This window comes from Trifolium pratense, linkage group LG2, assembly GCF_020283565.1.
Source record: "Trifolium pratense cultivar HEN17-A07 linkage group LG2, ARS_RC_1.1, whole genome shotgun sequence".
NCBI classification, from domain to species: Eukaryota; Viridiplantae; Streptophyta; class Magnoliopsida; order Fabales; family Fabaceae; genus Trifolium; species Trifolium pratense.
The window spans coordinates 26,709,735-26,726,223 of NC_060060.1; the positions used below are offsets into that span (position 1 = coordinate 26,709,735).

Here is a 16,489-nt window from a genome sequence, read left to right on the forward strand (position 1 = left end):
GCATAACCTCCCAAATTCTACACAATACATTTCTTGGTCTAAAAAGACCTTTGTTACCACCCGTCAATTCACCGACAACAATTGTTAATTTTATAGGTACATTTTTTATCTTCAGTTGTATTTATTACAATTTTATATGTACTTTTTTTCGCTTGTAATCGGCACGAGTTCACACACTAGTTATGTTTGTTCAGCAAGTTAATTTGATAACTTTTATTCTTTTGAGTGTTTTAAAATGAATTTATTTTATAATATATATTATACTATGTTTATAACCGCGCAAGGGTTTAAAGGTGTACATGCTTTAACAATATAATTTTTCTTTTACTATTTTCCTTTTTTTAATCATGAAAGGTTAAAAAAAAATTATTTCTTATATTTGGTTTTTTTTTTCTTTCTACGGCCTATTTATCAAGTGTATTGAAGGGACAAACAAAATACTTTAATGTAGTTAAGAGACATTTTATAATAATTCTAATTTTATGATAGTTTTCTTTTATTACAATTATATAAGTGCGAAAAACTATATATAATACGTGTAAAGAAAGGTTTAGCTTTATAAATTATAAAGTGATCAACTCAATTTCTATTTGTTACATTGTACGAAGAAATATAGATAAAATTATGAAGTTTGTTTATATTATGACTCTATTTCTTTCCCTTTCTCTTGTTGCAGCTAACTTTGACCGTAATCCATTTTTTCATTCTTTTAAAATATTCATCTTAACTACTAATATAATTTTATATCTCCTTTAAATAGTAACATTCTTATACTCTTTTTTTTCATTACAGATTATTATGAATGTCATACTGATGTTCAATGTGAAAAAATAGTTAAGTGTAAGCTTCCAGCGATTTCGTATTGTCGAAATTACAAATGTATTTGTGACACTCCTAGAAGAACTCTTAGAAAAAGTATGAATGCAAGACCAAAGAGAGTGCAAATTTCCTATATGGTATAATGACTTTTTAAACGGGCAAAATATCAAATTGTTTATAACAAAATATTTCATGATATGTCGTTTAAGTATTACGTTGGCAATATTTAAATTTGTTTTCTTTTTATTTTTCCATTCTTAATTTCACAAACCATGCAGTTATGATTTTGTAATTTAAGATGGTGGTAGTAAAAAGAAATAAAGCAGCAAATGCTTTAATTTCAATTGAATTTCTCTGTAACACCTTATTTTCCTTATACTATTATTTAGTATTATATATTATATGTAAAGGTTTTGATTGATGGTTGTCAGATTGTTGTCTATTTCGTATGTTTATCGTAAAGGATTTTTTGTGTAACAACTATAAGCTATACATATATAAAATTTTATGTGTAGATTAAAGCTCATGAAATTATTGTGCCAATTTTCCAAATATTAAAATAACGCAGCAAAATTTCCAATTTTACCGACGACAAAACGCTGAATACCCAAATATTAGGATTAAAGACACAAAAAGATATCGACACTTGTTCTAGCCCTAGCTATGATTACGAGTCTTACACTAACATAAGCTAACCCTAAACCTAATTCTTTTCCCTATCTTTTTATTGAGACTTTATATTAAAAAAAAATACAAATTTGTCTACAATGGGAATCGAACATACATCCCTTGCTTATGAATCATAATATGTTAACCCCGTTTTTCAATAAATTTGAACAGCAGAATCTCTTATATTATAAGCTTGCTAGCATAAGCTAACCCTAAACCTAATTCTTTTCCCTCTCATTTCCCCTCTCTTTTTATTGCAACTTTATATTAAAAAAAATACAAATTTGTCTACAATGGGAATCGAACTTGCATCCTTGCTTACAATAAAACATTTCAACTATTAGATCATGTGCTTCAATTGTGATAAAAGTTAGGTAACCTAATACGTTACCCCGTTTTTCAATAAATTTGAACGGCAGAATCTCTTATATTATAAGCTTGCTAACATAAGCTAACCTTAAACATAATTCTTTTCCTTCTCATTTTTCCTCTCTTTTTATTGCTTCTTTATATTATAAAAAAAATACAAATTTATTTACAATGGGAATTGTGATAAAAGTTAGGAATATTATAAGACCCTATTTGACAAAAATTTACTATTCATTTACCTTGTTTTGACCATATTTTTTAATAATATATAAATGTAAATATTAGCATATAAAATCTTGTTCAATTTGTTTTGGTGCGTATTTTCAAAATATTAAATTTTTATAATTTTTACTAATAGACAATGAAAGAAATTATTGATCAAAATTGTGCATTGGCGTACGTGCAGTAGTCAAACAGAATCTTATAATTAGGGACGGAGGTAGTAGTTATTATGTTTAGAAACGCTCATGGGGTAAAAGGAATGTTTGTCTACGACCTATTTATTAAGTGTATTAAAGGGTCAAACAAAACACATCAATGTAATTAAGAGACATTTTATAATGATTCTAATTTTAGTATGGTTTAATTTTTTTTACAATTCTATAAGTGCGAAAAGCTATAGCTTCAGCTTTATAAATTATAAAGCCATCAAATAATTTTTTATTTGTTACATGCAAAGTGGAAATATGGTTAAACTTATGAAGTTTGTTTATGTTATGACTCTATTTCTTTCCCTTTTTCTTGTTGCAGCTAACATTGACGGTAACCCATCTCTTTCTTGTTAAATTTTCTTCTTATATTTTAATATAATCTTATATCCCTTTTAATTAGTAACATTTTTATGTTTTGTTTTGTTTCATTACAGTAATTTATGACTGTGATAAAGACTCCCAATGTGTAAACAAAGTTAAGTGTAAGGCTAAACTAATTCCGGTTTGTAGAAACCACAAATGTATTTGTGATCCTCATCTTGGTCCGAGAACAACTTGGAGTACAAGATCGTAGAGAGTGCACGAATTTCCTATATGGTAGAATGATTTCTTGAACTACCAAAATATCAAATAGTTTATGATAAAATATTTCCTACATTGGCATCCAATAATTGAATTATTTTTCTTTTTATTTTTCCATTCCATAATTTCACATACCATGCAGTTATGGTTTTTTGTAATTTAAGATGGTGGTAATTAATAAAATGAAATAAAGTAGCAAATGCTATAATTTAAATTGAATTCTTCCATAACACTTTGTTTTCCTTATACTTCAACTTATTATTTTGAGACACACTACTTTTACAAAGGATTGTCGTCACATACTTGTGACTAGGTCCATAGCACAAAATGTATGCATGAATGCAAATTAAACACCTATGTTAGTAATCATAAGGAATCACTTACACAGAGTGTCCAATTCACTCCAACCCTCAATTTTTTTATTTAAACGTATTAGTCAATTTAATTATAAAATTTAAATTTGTAATTTAACCAAAAAAAAAAACATAAATTTGTAAAGTTAAATGAGGTATTTCAAAAACAGAATTTCAATAAAAAGTTTAACTTCAAAATAGTTTTTTAAGTTAAAAAGTTAAAATTACCATACGACTTAAACATTTTTTTTTATAAGACGAAGAGCATCTAGACATCAGGTGATAAAGCAGGTTTCGCCTTCATCATATACTTATATCTCTTTATTATATTAAACTTTATTTTTAAAGTTCTTTATTTTTACTTTAATTCTAGAGTAACTTTAAGATCTAAGAAAAGTTGGATCAAACGCAACCTAAAAGTCTTTAATTAATGTCTTTTAATAAAATGCAGTTGAGATGGCCGTTAAATTGGTCCAGCTGGTGTGATCGCCCAACGTAGTTTTGACGTTGATCCTAAATAAGTTTGGTTTCCCCTTGTTTTAGTAGACTACAACTATGCGAGTTATCTTTTGTATTGGATAAATGTCCATTTTCTTAGTTGTGTATGAAAAATGAACCACACGTTTATTTAAAACAAATTCTAGTGGATTTTAGATGACACAAATCGTCCGGTACGTTGTAGACCACCCATTTGTGTACTATTATAGTTCGCTACTTAACATGTGAACTGAGATGGTTTACTACTTAAAGTGTAAACTAGAACTTGATACGTTCTATTTTGTGTGTTGTTGAACCGGCCGGTATTGATAAATTAAATAACAATGTATATATGAAAATTAAGAAAAATGCTTAAAACAACAAATTAAAGCAACATATATACTGTCAAAAATAAATAAATTAAAGCAACATCAGATAATGATCCATCGTAAACCAAACTACAGATGATCCACACGTAATTATACAAAAGCATAAAATTATACGTGCATAAAACAAAATTATCCAAAAATTATTACAAACAAACATAATAACTATGTAGTCGGACCCCCTTTACTCCTCCTCCTTGTTGTACACAGTTAGCCTAGGCAAATTTCGTGGTGGCAATGGAATGATATCAGGATGTGATATCTTCATATACCACATCATTTAATCAGGATGTGATATAAGGATCTTCACCAAGGGTCTAGGCCTACCGAGGATGTCATTTGGTTTATAATGCACTAGTAACATTTCAAAGGTGTGTTTTCTATTTTCTCTGATATGATTGAACAATCTATTGAGGCGTTTATGGATGATTTTTCAGTTTTTGGAAAATTCTTTGACGATTGCTTAGGTCACCTTGATGTTGCTTTAAAACGATGTGTTGAAACTGTTTCAGATTGGCTAAAAGCCCAACATACGTGAAGGCCCATTAAAATGGGATAAGATCAATCGCGTGGTAAAACGACCATGAAACCAAAATCACGAGTACAAACAGAGGCCAAACGCCCAGAACGAAAGAAGAATCAAAGCCTCAACTACTTAGGCGGATTTTGTTATTGCAGGAATTTGACTTGGAAATCAATGACAAAAAAGGAGTAGAGAACGTAGTGGTGGACCATTTATCAAGGTTGGACAACACTGTGGTAACTGCTAAGGAGAAAAACATCGTGGAAGAATTTCCAGATGAACACTTATTTTCCATCTCAAAAAGACCATAGTTTGCTGATATGGCCAACTTCAAAGCTGGGAATGTAGTTAGTACCAGAAAGGTATACATGACAACAAAAAAAAGAAATTCTTCCATTATGCAATTAACATCCGATTTAAAGATTTTTGAAGCAATGTACACAACTTTTCAACTTCTAGATGACTTAACTAAAACAATCATAAATTGACTTTGGGGAAATTAAAGAGGGTTTTCATCCGATTGTAAATTGACTTATGAGGAGAGGCGCAGCAGCCGTAGAAGAATTCAGCAATGGCAAGGATCAAGGATCATGAGTTGAGGCAGAAAACCAAAGCTGATCTTTTGGCTCAGCTTAAAGACCTCAGGGCTGAACTCGCCTTGCTCCGTGTTGCTAAGGTCACCGGTGGTGCACCTAAGCTCTCCAAGATTAAGGCTTTCCATTGCTCAGGCTTTGACTGTGATTTCTCAGAAACAGAAGGCAGCATTGAGGGAGGTGTACAAGAATAAGAAGTACTTGCCACTCGATCTTCGCCCAAAGAAGACCAGAGCTATTCGCAGAAGGCTCACCAAGCACCAGGCCTCATTGAAAACCCAGAGGGAGCAGAAAAAGGAGACATATTTCCCATTGAGGAAATATGTTATTAAAGCATAGGTTTTCTGCACTCTTTGGATCCTAGATTTGCATCTGCCCCGTTAGACAAGTTTTGATATTTCTATTGTATTTTCTTGGTGTTATCAACGTTTTCTTCATCAGACCTGGGTTTAAAGTTTTCCTTCTTGAAGCTATTAGGTTTTCCGCACTTTGTTACTTCGTGTCTTTATGGAACAAAGCTCATTGCAGATCATTAGTTCTACAATGTTTAAAATTGATGAATATTAAGTTTTGTTATTTATTTTTAAAAAAAATAAATAAAATTGATTTATGAAGTTCCACTAAATTTTTTTTTTTTTGGATACGTTCCACTAAATTTTTTAATAATAAAATATTGTATTTTTAAGAAAATAAATATATAAAGTCAGTAGGTTTGGTCTAGTGGTGAGGGGTTTGGGTATTATGCTGAAAGTCCTTGGTTCAATCCTCAGCTCCATTGTAAATCCAAAAAAAAAAAAAACTAATTTATAAAAATATATATATATATATATATATATATAAACTTTTTTAAAATTAATTTAAAAAAAAAAATTAGGCATAATGTCTTGAACCAAAATCCGAAAATTACAAGAACTCTTTTTGAGAATAACTTTCTCAACAAGATACAAGTCCTAGTCACTAATTATTTTTGGCTTGCTCCACGGATCCTTACAATAGTCACTTCCCTCTTTTATATATATATATATATATATATATATATAGACACGCACGCCATCATTCAAAGGCAACAAAGATATGAGATTGCCTCATATATTCTAAAGAACACATATTGGAATAGAGAATAATTTTCAATGTATTCTAAAGAGCACATTAGAATAAAGAATAATTTTCAATGTACCAAAAGACAATAAGAATTGTTAAGAAGTCTCACATCGGTTGAGAGATGGTCTGACTAAGTGTTTATAAACTAGAGGCAATCCTCACCTTACAAACCGGTTTTATAAGGATGAGTTAAGCCCAATACTCATTTTCTAAGATGATATCAGAGTCTCTCCAAAATTCGTTGGGCCACCCGATATCGGGTCACCTACCATTTATATCCGTGTACCAAACCCAATAGCACTGGACGCGAGGGAGTGACCTTACAAGCCGATTTTGTAGGATGAGTTAGGCTCAATACTCATTTTTTAAGAAGAATAATTAGTTGTGGAATTTAAGCTTGAGTGAATTAATCTTATGTGCTAGAGCTTTTGGTGACGGTTTCTAGACATTTTGACAATACCCGAACTTGATTTGTATTGATTTTCCAGCATTCTTTCATTAAGGGAGGTCTTCCACAACTATCATAATGCAAATCTTAGACTTCAAGGCATCATTAACCACTCTTTTTTTCATATTCCAAGGATTTATTCCTAATAATTAAAAGAGAAAAAACACAAGTAAAAATGCTCTATTAAACTTTATTAAAATCATCTCACTTTATTAATAAACTTTGTTACCAATTCAATTCACCTACAACAACTACTACTTTTGTGCAAATTTTTCTCTACATGTATGTTTATTAAAATTTTATAGGTGCATTTTTTATCTACAATTGCATTCATTAAAATTTTATATGTACGTTGTGCTAATACTTAGCACGAAATCACACACTAGTTATGTTTGTTCTGCAAGTTTGTGATGATGACTTCTATAGTAGTGAGTTTTTTAAATTGAATTTATTTAACCATATTTTTTTTATTTTATTATGTTTATAAATGCTTATGGTGTAAAAGATGCACATTGTCTAACAATATTATTTTTCTTTTGTTAATTTTTTTTTTTATCATGGAAGGATAAAAGATATAAATTATTTCTTATAATTAATAGGAATTTTTTTTCACCGATCTATTTACTAAGTGTATTAAAGAGACAAACAAAACACTTCAATGTAGCTAAGAGATATTTCACAATTATATAAGTGCGAAAAACTATTTAATTCATACATGTAAAGAAAGATTGAGCTTTATAAAGTGATCAAATTATTTTCTATTTGTTACATGCAAAGTGGAAATATGGTTAAATTTATGAAACTTGTTATTTTTATGACTCTAATTCTTTCCCTTATTCTTGTTGCGGCTAACTTTGACGGTAACCCATTTTTTCGTTTTTCTTTTTTTAAATTTTCTTCTTAACTTTTAATATAATCATATATCCCCTTTAATTAGTAACAGTTTTATGCTTTCTCTTGTTTCATTACAGCGGTTTTTGACTGTGATAACGACTCTCAATGTATAAACAAAGTTAAGTGTAAGGCTCCATTGATTCCGTTTTGCAGAAACCACAAATGTGTTTGTGATCCTCATAATGGTATAAAAACCACTTGGAGTGAAAGATCATAGTGAGTGCATGAATTTCCTATATGGTAGAATGGTTTCTTGAACTACCAAAATATCAAATAGTTTATGATAAAATATTTCATGATGCCACTTAAGTGCTACATTGGCATCCAATGATTGAATTTGTTTTCTTTTTCTTTTTCCATTCCTAATTTCACATACCATGCAGTTATGGTTCTGTAATTTGAATTCTCTTATAATACATTGTTCCTTATACTTCAATTTAGTATTATATGTAAGATCTTCAATTTTAGTATCCAATTTTGATTGTTGTTCGTCAGATTGTTGTCTTAGTTTCGTTGAGCATGCGTGACATCCTTTTTTGAATAAATTAACTAACTTTTTATAAATAAAATCAATTGGGGAATTATGGTGTTACATCCTGTCTCTTCCTATGCGCTCCTTCTATTTTACTTTGATTATTTTCTTTTTTGTTTTACTTCAAATCTTTCGTGTTTGTCAATTTAATTTAAATGATTTGATAAATAATATTTTATTAATTGAGTTAATAATTGGTGGATATCTTGAGTAGTGTAATCTGATTATATGATTATAGTGGAAAGTCTCTCTTACTTTAAGGAGCAAAATCACTTTAAAAGATGTGGATCGGAGATTGGACTAATTGACTATTTGGTAGTGAATAAGTATAAAAATTACAGTGTCTTTTCTCTTTTTCTGCACTACTGTTTTACTTTTTTTTTGGTTTAATTTCAATTCTTTCGTGTTTGTCTACAAAAGTTAAATGATTTGATAAAGAATATTTTATTCATTATTTTAATAAGAAGAATTAATTTTTCAAAACCGAAAAACACAATTCAACCCCCTCTCCTCCTCGTGTTTCGTACTTTCATCATTTTGAACCTTCAACAATGACACAATTAAAAAATATAAGAGGTGATCTTTGATGCCACGATGCCACAAGAGCCGGTCTATCATCATAAATATATCTTTGTAATTAACAATCTTAAATTGAAAATTTACAAGAACTATCGGCAGTGACGAAGTCATAAAATTTATAAAGTTTGGTCAAAATTTCGGTTTTAAACAAAAATCGCGGTTTTGAACAAAATAAATCTCAGTTTTGTCTTAAACTAACTCCTAAAAATCTCAATTTTATATCAAACTAGGCGATGTCTATGGTGCACAAGTGGAGAAAGTCTTCTACAGTACACAAGTGAATGATAACATTATAACGAATACGAATTTTACAAAATACACCGTTGGATTGAAAGTTTATATCGTATAGATCATCCATAAAAATAATGGTTTATGGGTTTTATTGACAACCGTTAATTTTGATGGGTCTTAATGACATATCAAATGATTTTCAACTTTTTTCAAATTTTTATAGATGATCTATATGATTTGAACTTTAAAATACTAAAAAAAAAAAAACAAAAATCATATAGATGATCTATATGAAAAATCACCCTATGATCTATATGAAAGTTCAGCATGTTTTTTTTTTCAAATATTTTATAGATGATCTATATGAAAAATCACCCTATAGATTTCATCACAAGCACACAAATCTTAACGCAATTTAATTTAATTTACTCTTGTCATAAGAAAACAATTTATAAACAAGTTGAGGATAATGGAATAAGTCTATGACAAATGTCACATCTCCAGGCAATTAACGAAGCGCTTCGTATAAGTATGATAGAAATACTCGCATACCCCCGAAACACACATGGTGCTTGCAAAGTGCTCGGTCATAGCCTATAGGTTCTGGACATACATCAATTTCTTCGTTCGGTCCTTTGTCGTCTTGTCCTAGAGATAAAACATGATAAAATTTGTTAATAATCTCAATCAACAAAAACACAAGAAAAAGATCAAGAGAATATGTTACATACTACTCTCCATAACCACAAAATGAAAGTGAACTAATCACATCTAGCCATCAGAGCAGTTGCGTAAACTAAGCAAAATAGAAAACTAAAACTAAGAAAGTTTTATTTATACATGAAATTTGTTTACAATAGTGTAACTTGACTTTTACGAAGAAATAAGGTCCTATTTAATTTACACCCTGGGAATACTGATTTAACCTCCATATTAATTGGAGTTTTATTACATATAACCAATATTTAAATGTGAAATGAAAAGATAAAAATTGTCATTATAAAAAAAATAAAAAAAAATAAAAAAAAAAAAAGATAAAAATTGTCATTCCACTTTGTTGGTTCTGCAACAACCGCGGCCATATCATCCCTGATCGTGGCAGTGCTTTTCAAACGAAATTTTGACTTTTGACTTGTTTGACATGTCCGTGGTGAGATCATATACCAAACGAAATGTTACCAATTTTTTTTTATAATGAAGTTGTGGATCGAACTCAGAACCTCATTCATACTATTTAAACCATTTACCACTAGACCAAACATAGTGAATTCAAATAGTATTTTATTTTATTTTATTGGCTTTTATCACCGATTTAATATGGTCTGGGGATCAGTTTTGACATCAAGTGGTTTCAGTTCCCTCCCAATCGCAGTTGCGAGGGATCGAACCATGGTCCTTCCTATCAAGTTCAGCGTCAATCACCACTGAACCAACTAACGATCGGTAAATAATTTTTTATTTTCATTATTAGTTTTTAACCTATAAGAAATAAATTCAAAATTTGACATTGTCGGAGTCTATTTAACCTAAAATAATATTACAGACAAATATAAGTAAATCTTTTAAACATATTAAAGCAGGATACTAATGAATAGTCGTTTCCACACTTCTCCATTTGTGTCATCTTTTAATTTTAAATTAAAGCAAGATACTAATGAATAGTCGTTTCTACCCTTCTCCATTTTTTTCTTTTATGACACCTAAGTCAATCCAAGGGCATAATTGTATATTTACAACATTTCATCATATTTGAGTAGATCAAATATACTTTTTTTATAATTTCTACGCGGACTTATATTTCTACTCATATATTAGTATCAATGCATTTTTTATTTATAGTAGTTATTTTTACGGCGATCTATATTTCTACTTATATATTATTGAGTGTCTATTTTTTTATAATTTTTACAGAAAGATATATCTCTAATCATATAATAATATGTGTGTCTATTTTTTTTATAATTTCTACACAAAAATTAATGTCCTTCGAAATTTAAATGGGGTCTTATAAAATGGGACAGAAAAAAAATCTGAATAGTCTTGTATTTAAGGATGGATGTTACCAATAGATGATAACTTAATGATTAGAGGTTATGTTTTGCCTCCTATGTGCTCTTTTTGCAGGAATAATGTTGAAACTACTTTTCACATTTTTTTTAAAGTGAGTATGCTATTAAGATTTGGTCTTGCCTTGCCAATATTTTGAATACGGTGATTCAGTTCAATTCTATGGAGGATATGTGGAAGCTTTGTGGCTTGAATTGTAAAAGAACACAATATCTTTAGTGTATTATTGATCTCTTTGAATTACACTTGTTGCTGTCTATTTGTACACGAGAGAGTGATGAAACTATGCCTAAAACAAAGGAAACTTAACTATTATGCTAATCAGAAGTAGCTATACAAGGCAATAATTAAATATTGACAGTAAACTAAATCAGACAAAACAAAGAGAGAATCAAGGATCATTTATGTAGGATCATGATTCTTAACACTCCCCCTCAAGTTGGAATAGATGTTGATCATTCCTAACTTGTTGATGAGGTTGGAAAACTGTGGAACGCTCAATGCTTTAGTGAATACATCTGCTGGTTGTTCTGATGTTGAGATGTGGTAAGTTTTGACAACCCCAGCTTGAACCTTTTCCCGAACAAGGTGACAATCAATCTCTATGTGTTTTGTCCGTTCATGAAATACCGGATTGGAGGCTATGTGCAGAGCGGCTTGGTTATCACAAAATAGCTTAACCGGTTGTTGATGCTCTATTCCAAGGTCATGTAGAACACTTAGCAACCAAGTGACCTCACAGCAAACAGACGCCATGGAACGATATTCCGCCTCTGCACTTGAGCGGGATACAGTGACTTGCTTCTTGGTTTTCCAAGATATCAAGGAATTTCCAATAAAAACACAATAACCTGATGTTGACCTGCGTGTGTCTTGACATCGAGCCCAATCCGCGTCACAGAAAGCGTTCAACTGTAATGTACTTGTGGAAGGGAAAAGAATACCTTGTCCAGGTGTTTTCTTGATGTAGCGCAGTACCCTTTGTGCAGCTTCCAAGTGTGGAATGCGAGGCTTGTCCATGAATTGACTGAGGATGTGAACTGCGTACACCAAATCTGGCCTTGTAATGGTTAAGTAGATCAATCTCCCAACAAGTCTTCGATAAGAAGATGGCTCATCGATGCAATCACCATCAATTTTGTTAAGAGACAAATTTTGCTCCATTGGAGAATTGGCTGGCTTTACAGCCAAGTAACCCATGTCCTCTAATATTTCAAGTGCATATTTTCTTTGTGAAAGAGTGATTCCCTGTTTGGATCGAGATACCTCTATGCCCAAAAAATATTTTAAGTTACCCAAATCCTTGAGCTTGAATTGCTCCATGAGATGAGCTTTAATTCTCTCAATTTCTTGGAGATTATTTCCTGCCAAGATGATGTCATCGACGTAAATAAGGAGGGCAGTAAAACTAGTGTCACGGTGTCTAACAAATAAGGAGTGATCTGATTTTGATTGAGTGTAATCAGCAAGGATGAGGACTTTGGATAATTTGATAAACCATTGACGAGAGGCTTGCTTTAGCCCATACAAAGATTTATGAAGCTTGCAAACGCGTGTCTCTCCCTTTCTTCCATAACCGGGAGGTAAGGACATGTATACCTCTTCCTCAAGATCACCATGGAGAAAGGCATTGTTGACATCTAGTTGTCTAAGATGCCAATTCATGGAAGATGCAACAGCAAGCAATAACCGAACAGTAACAAGTTTAGCAACGGGTGCAAATGTCTCACGATAATCAAAACCTTCAATCTGGCTGTACCCTTTTGCAACCAAACGAGCTTTGTAGCGCTCAATGGTTCCATCCGGGTTAAATTTGATTTTATAAACCCATTTGCAACCCACTGGATTCTTGTTAGGAGGCAAATGTTGGAGAGACCAAGTGCCGTTATCATGGAGAGCACGAAGTTCTTCATCCATGGCAAAACGCCACTTAGGATCCTTGACTGCTTGGTGAAAGGAGGTAGGTTCTTTGATAGCTGAAATAGAAGTGGTAAAAGCACGATGTGCAGGAGAAAGTCTATCGTAATTAAGAACACTAGATAAGGGATGAGGAATACCTTTAGGAGCAGTCAACACCGAGTGAGACGACGATGAAGAACGAGTAGGCAAGGACACTTCCACATGGTACTGCCGAAGATAGTTGGGTGGTCGTATGAGTCGCTTAGCCATAAGAGCGGGAGGAGGAATGTCATGAGGTGCTTCTGGTGGTGTTATTGTTGTAGAATCTGAAGTTGAGGCTTCTATAGTGGAGACAATGGTAGGAATAATTGTATCTTGAGACTCTATAGTTGGTGTCACAATAGGTGGTGTTGGTTGTTGGTCATCAAAAGCAGTTGGTGTGTGTGTAGGAAAGGATGGCGTAGTTTCATGGGAGCTTGAATCAAAAGGCTCAATATTTGGAAGGGGAATTTGGTGTGTTGAAGGAGTGGGCATGGTGGCAGCGGAAGAATAAGGAAAGATGTGCTCATGAAAAATGACATCTCGAGAAGTAAAAGTTTTACCGGTGGCTAGATCATATACTCGATAACCTTTGGTACCGTAAGGGTAACCGAGAAAAATGCAGCGAATTGAACGAGTGTCAAACTTTGTTGGTTTATGATGGTGGTTGGAGGCAAAGCATAGACAACCAAAAACCCGTAAGTGGTGGTAAGTCGGTGGTTTGTGGAATAGTATCTCAAAAGGTGTTTTTCCATGTAGAATGGGTGTTGATGTGCGGTTGATTAAGTAGGCGGCAGTAAGGATAGAGTCACCCCAGAAGGTTTTGGGAAGGTTTGCTTGAAAAAGTAAGGCACGGGCTACATTGAGAAGGTGACGATGTTTTCGTTCTACAACACCATTCTGTTGTGGGGTTGAGACACAACTCGTTTGGTGAATAATTCCCTTGTCATGATATGTGTTTGGAATGGAGAATTCTAGACCATTGTCACTACGAATGATTTTAATGCGCGATTCAAATTGGGTTTCTACTAGATTTATAAACGTAAGTAGATAATTTCTAGCTTCAGATTTTGTATGTAAAAGGTAAACCCATGTGCATCGAGAAAAATCATCTACTATAGTGAGGAAATATTTTGCCCCTTGTAAAGTTGGAACATGATAACCGCCCCAAATATCAACATGAATCAATTCAAAACAAGATTTTGTATTAATATAACTAGCAGAAAATGGTTGTCTAGTTTGTTTAGCAAGTGGACAAATGGAACAATCATTAATAGAATGAAATTTTACAAAATCAGAACATAAAGAGATGGCGTGCAGGCTTTTATTTGAGGGGTGACCAAGTCGTTGGTGCCAAAGAAGAGGATTTCTTGAAGTGACCGTGGCAGCGAAAATACTACACCCAGAAAACTTCGACGTATCCAAGTAGTAAAGTCCAGCTTCCTCAATTCCCGTCCCAATCGTCTTCCCCGAATGTTGGTCCTGCACATAACAAAGGTTGTTGGTAAAAGTTGCATAACAAAAAGAGGTTTGATTTAATTTTGCCACAGATATTAAATTCAATTCAAAGGAAGGTACACAAAGCACATCGTAAAGTATCAGGCTTTTAGAAAAATGTATTGTCCCTATATGTGTGACTTGAGCAAGGGCATGGTTAGGTAAATGGACATAACGATTTGTAACCGGGCTACTAGTAGTGAAAAATTGAGACGAACAAACCATGTGATCAGTGGCTCCTGTATCGAATATCCATCTAACACTCTTACCATATGTGGGAGATGTAGGGGATATACCTGAAAGGTTGTTCATTGTCGACACTTGATTGGCAACACTAACCGATTTTGTCCGATCAATAAGTTCAAGTAAATCACGATATTGCTCTGCAGTCAGGCTGTAGGAGGGTGTTGTTTCGACCTTGTCAAGTTTGGAACTCACATGATGAGCTTTAGAGAGTGAGTTTGAAGGATCTTTCTTATCCCCTTGAACATTTACTCGCTTCAGCTTGCGACAAATGTCGATGGTATGACCCTTGTAGCCACAATGATCACATTTTAGATGTTGACGACAATGTTCAGCAATGTGTCCAACAAGATTGCAGCGGTCACATTTGATATGTGGATTCCTCGGTTGATGATTCCCTTTCAAATTTGGTGGCTCGTTTCTGACAGCAAATGCCATTGCATCCGCTGTTGTTTGTGGAGAAATGTTTCTCTGTTTTTCATCTTGGATGATGAGGGAAAATACTTTATTCACGGGTGGTAATGGATCCATGAGTAAAATTTGTCCTCGAGCTCCAGCATAAACTGGGTTGAGTTTCATCAGAAACTGAATGGTGCGTTGAGATTGTTGATACTCCTTTAATTTTTTAGCCATGTCACCATTAATTTGTGGAAGAGGACTAAGGGCATCACGTGCATCCCACAGACCCTTTAACTTGGTGTAGTAGTCACCAATGCTCATATCTCCTTGAATGCACTCATGAATCTCTTTTTCAATGTGGAAGAGATGCACACTATTTGTATGAGAGAAACGCTCTTTCAATTCCATCCAGATCTTAGAGGCATCATCAGTGTACATTACACTTTGAGCAATGTTGGGTGAAATAGTGTTGAGAATCCAGCCTTTGACAAGAAGGTTGCAGCGGATCCATTGCCTGTATTCCTTGGAGGATGTTGTTGATGGCTTCATGATGGATCCATCCACAAAGCCATCCTTGTTTTTAGTGGTGAGAGCCATGAGCATGGCATGACTCCAAAGAGGATAATTGCTTTGTGACAATTGTTGAGTCACAAGAACCAAACCTGGTTGGTCAGAGTGATGCAGATATAGCGGATCGCTTGGATCATCGTACACATTGATAATGGGTTTCTTTGTGTCGTTCGATGCTTTGGGCGTTGATAAGGTTTCATCATGTTTTTCCATGGAAAATATGATTAAAAGGGTATTTGAGCTATAGAGGTTTGGTTGCTCCTGATACCATGTAAAAGAACACAATATCTTTAGTGTATTATTGATCTCTTTGAATTACACTTGTTGCTGTCTATTTGTACACGAGAGAGTGATGAAACTATGCCTAAAACAAAGGAAACTTAACTATTATGCTAATCAGAAGTAGCTATACAAGGCAATAATTAAATATTGACAGTAAACTAAATCAGACAAAACAAAGAGAGAATCAAGGATCATTTATGTAGGATCATGATTCTTAACATGAATTGGTCCCTTCAATGCAAAATTACAGTCGCTGCAGCTTTGGTTAACCTGATCAATGCTATTTGGTTTGCAAGGAATCAAGCTAGATTTCAAAACAATCACATCACATGGAATTCTCTCATTACCATAATAACTGCCAACACTACTTTATCGGTAATAATTCTAAGAAAGTTGCTTCTAATTCCATTAGGAGATTTTATAGTTTTGAAACATTTCAATATAGTTATTCATCATTCCAATGCTCCTGAGATTAAAGAAATGTTGTGGCAACCTCCTTTAGTCAA

The 16,489-nt window shown here is 32.9% G+C and overlaps 2 long non-coding RNA genes and 1 pseudogene across 2 annotated transcripts; all 3 read left to right on the plus strand.

Moving 5' to 3' along the window:
* The first annotated feature begins 524 nt into the window (after nt 1–524).
* Nucleotides 525–1,220, plus strand: LOC123911653. Its single transcript, XR_006810611.1, has 2 exons — nt 525–688; nt 793–1,220. It is a non-coding gene; the product is annotated as an uncharacterized LOC123911653 (long non-coding RNA).
* A 3,820-nt stretch (nt 1,221–5,040) lies between these two features.
* On the plus strand, nt 5,041–5,734 carry LOC123911654 (annotated as a pseudogene).
* An 854-nt stretch (nt 5,735–6,588) lies between these two features.
* Nucleotides 6,589–8,081, plus strand: LOC123911655. The gene is made up of 2 exons (XR_006810612.1): nt 6,589–7,611; nt 7,723–8,081. It is a non-coding gene; the product is annotated as an uncharacterized LOC123911655 (long non-coding RNA).
* The last annotated feature ends 8,408 nt before the right edge of the window (nt 8,082–16,489 follow it).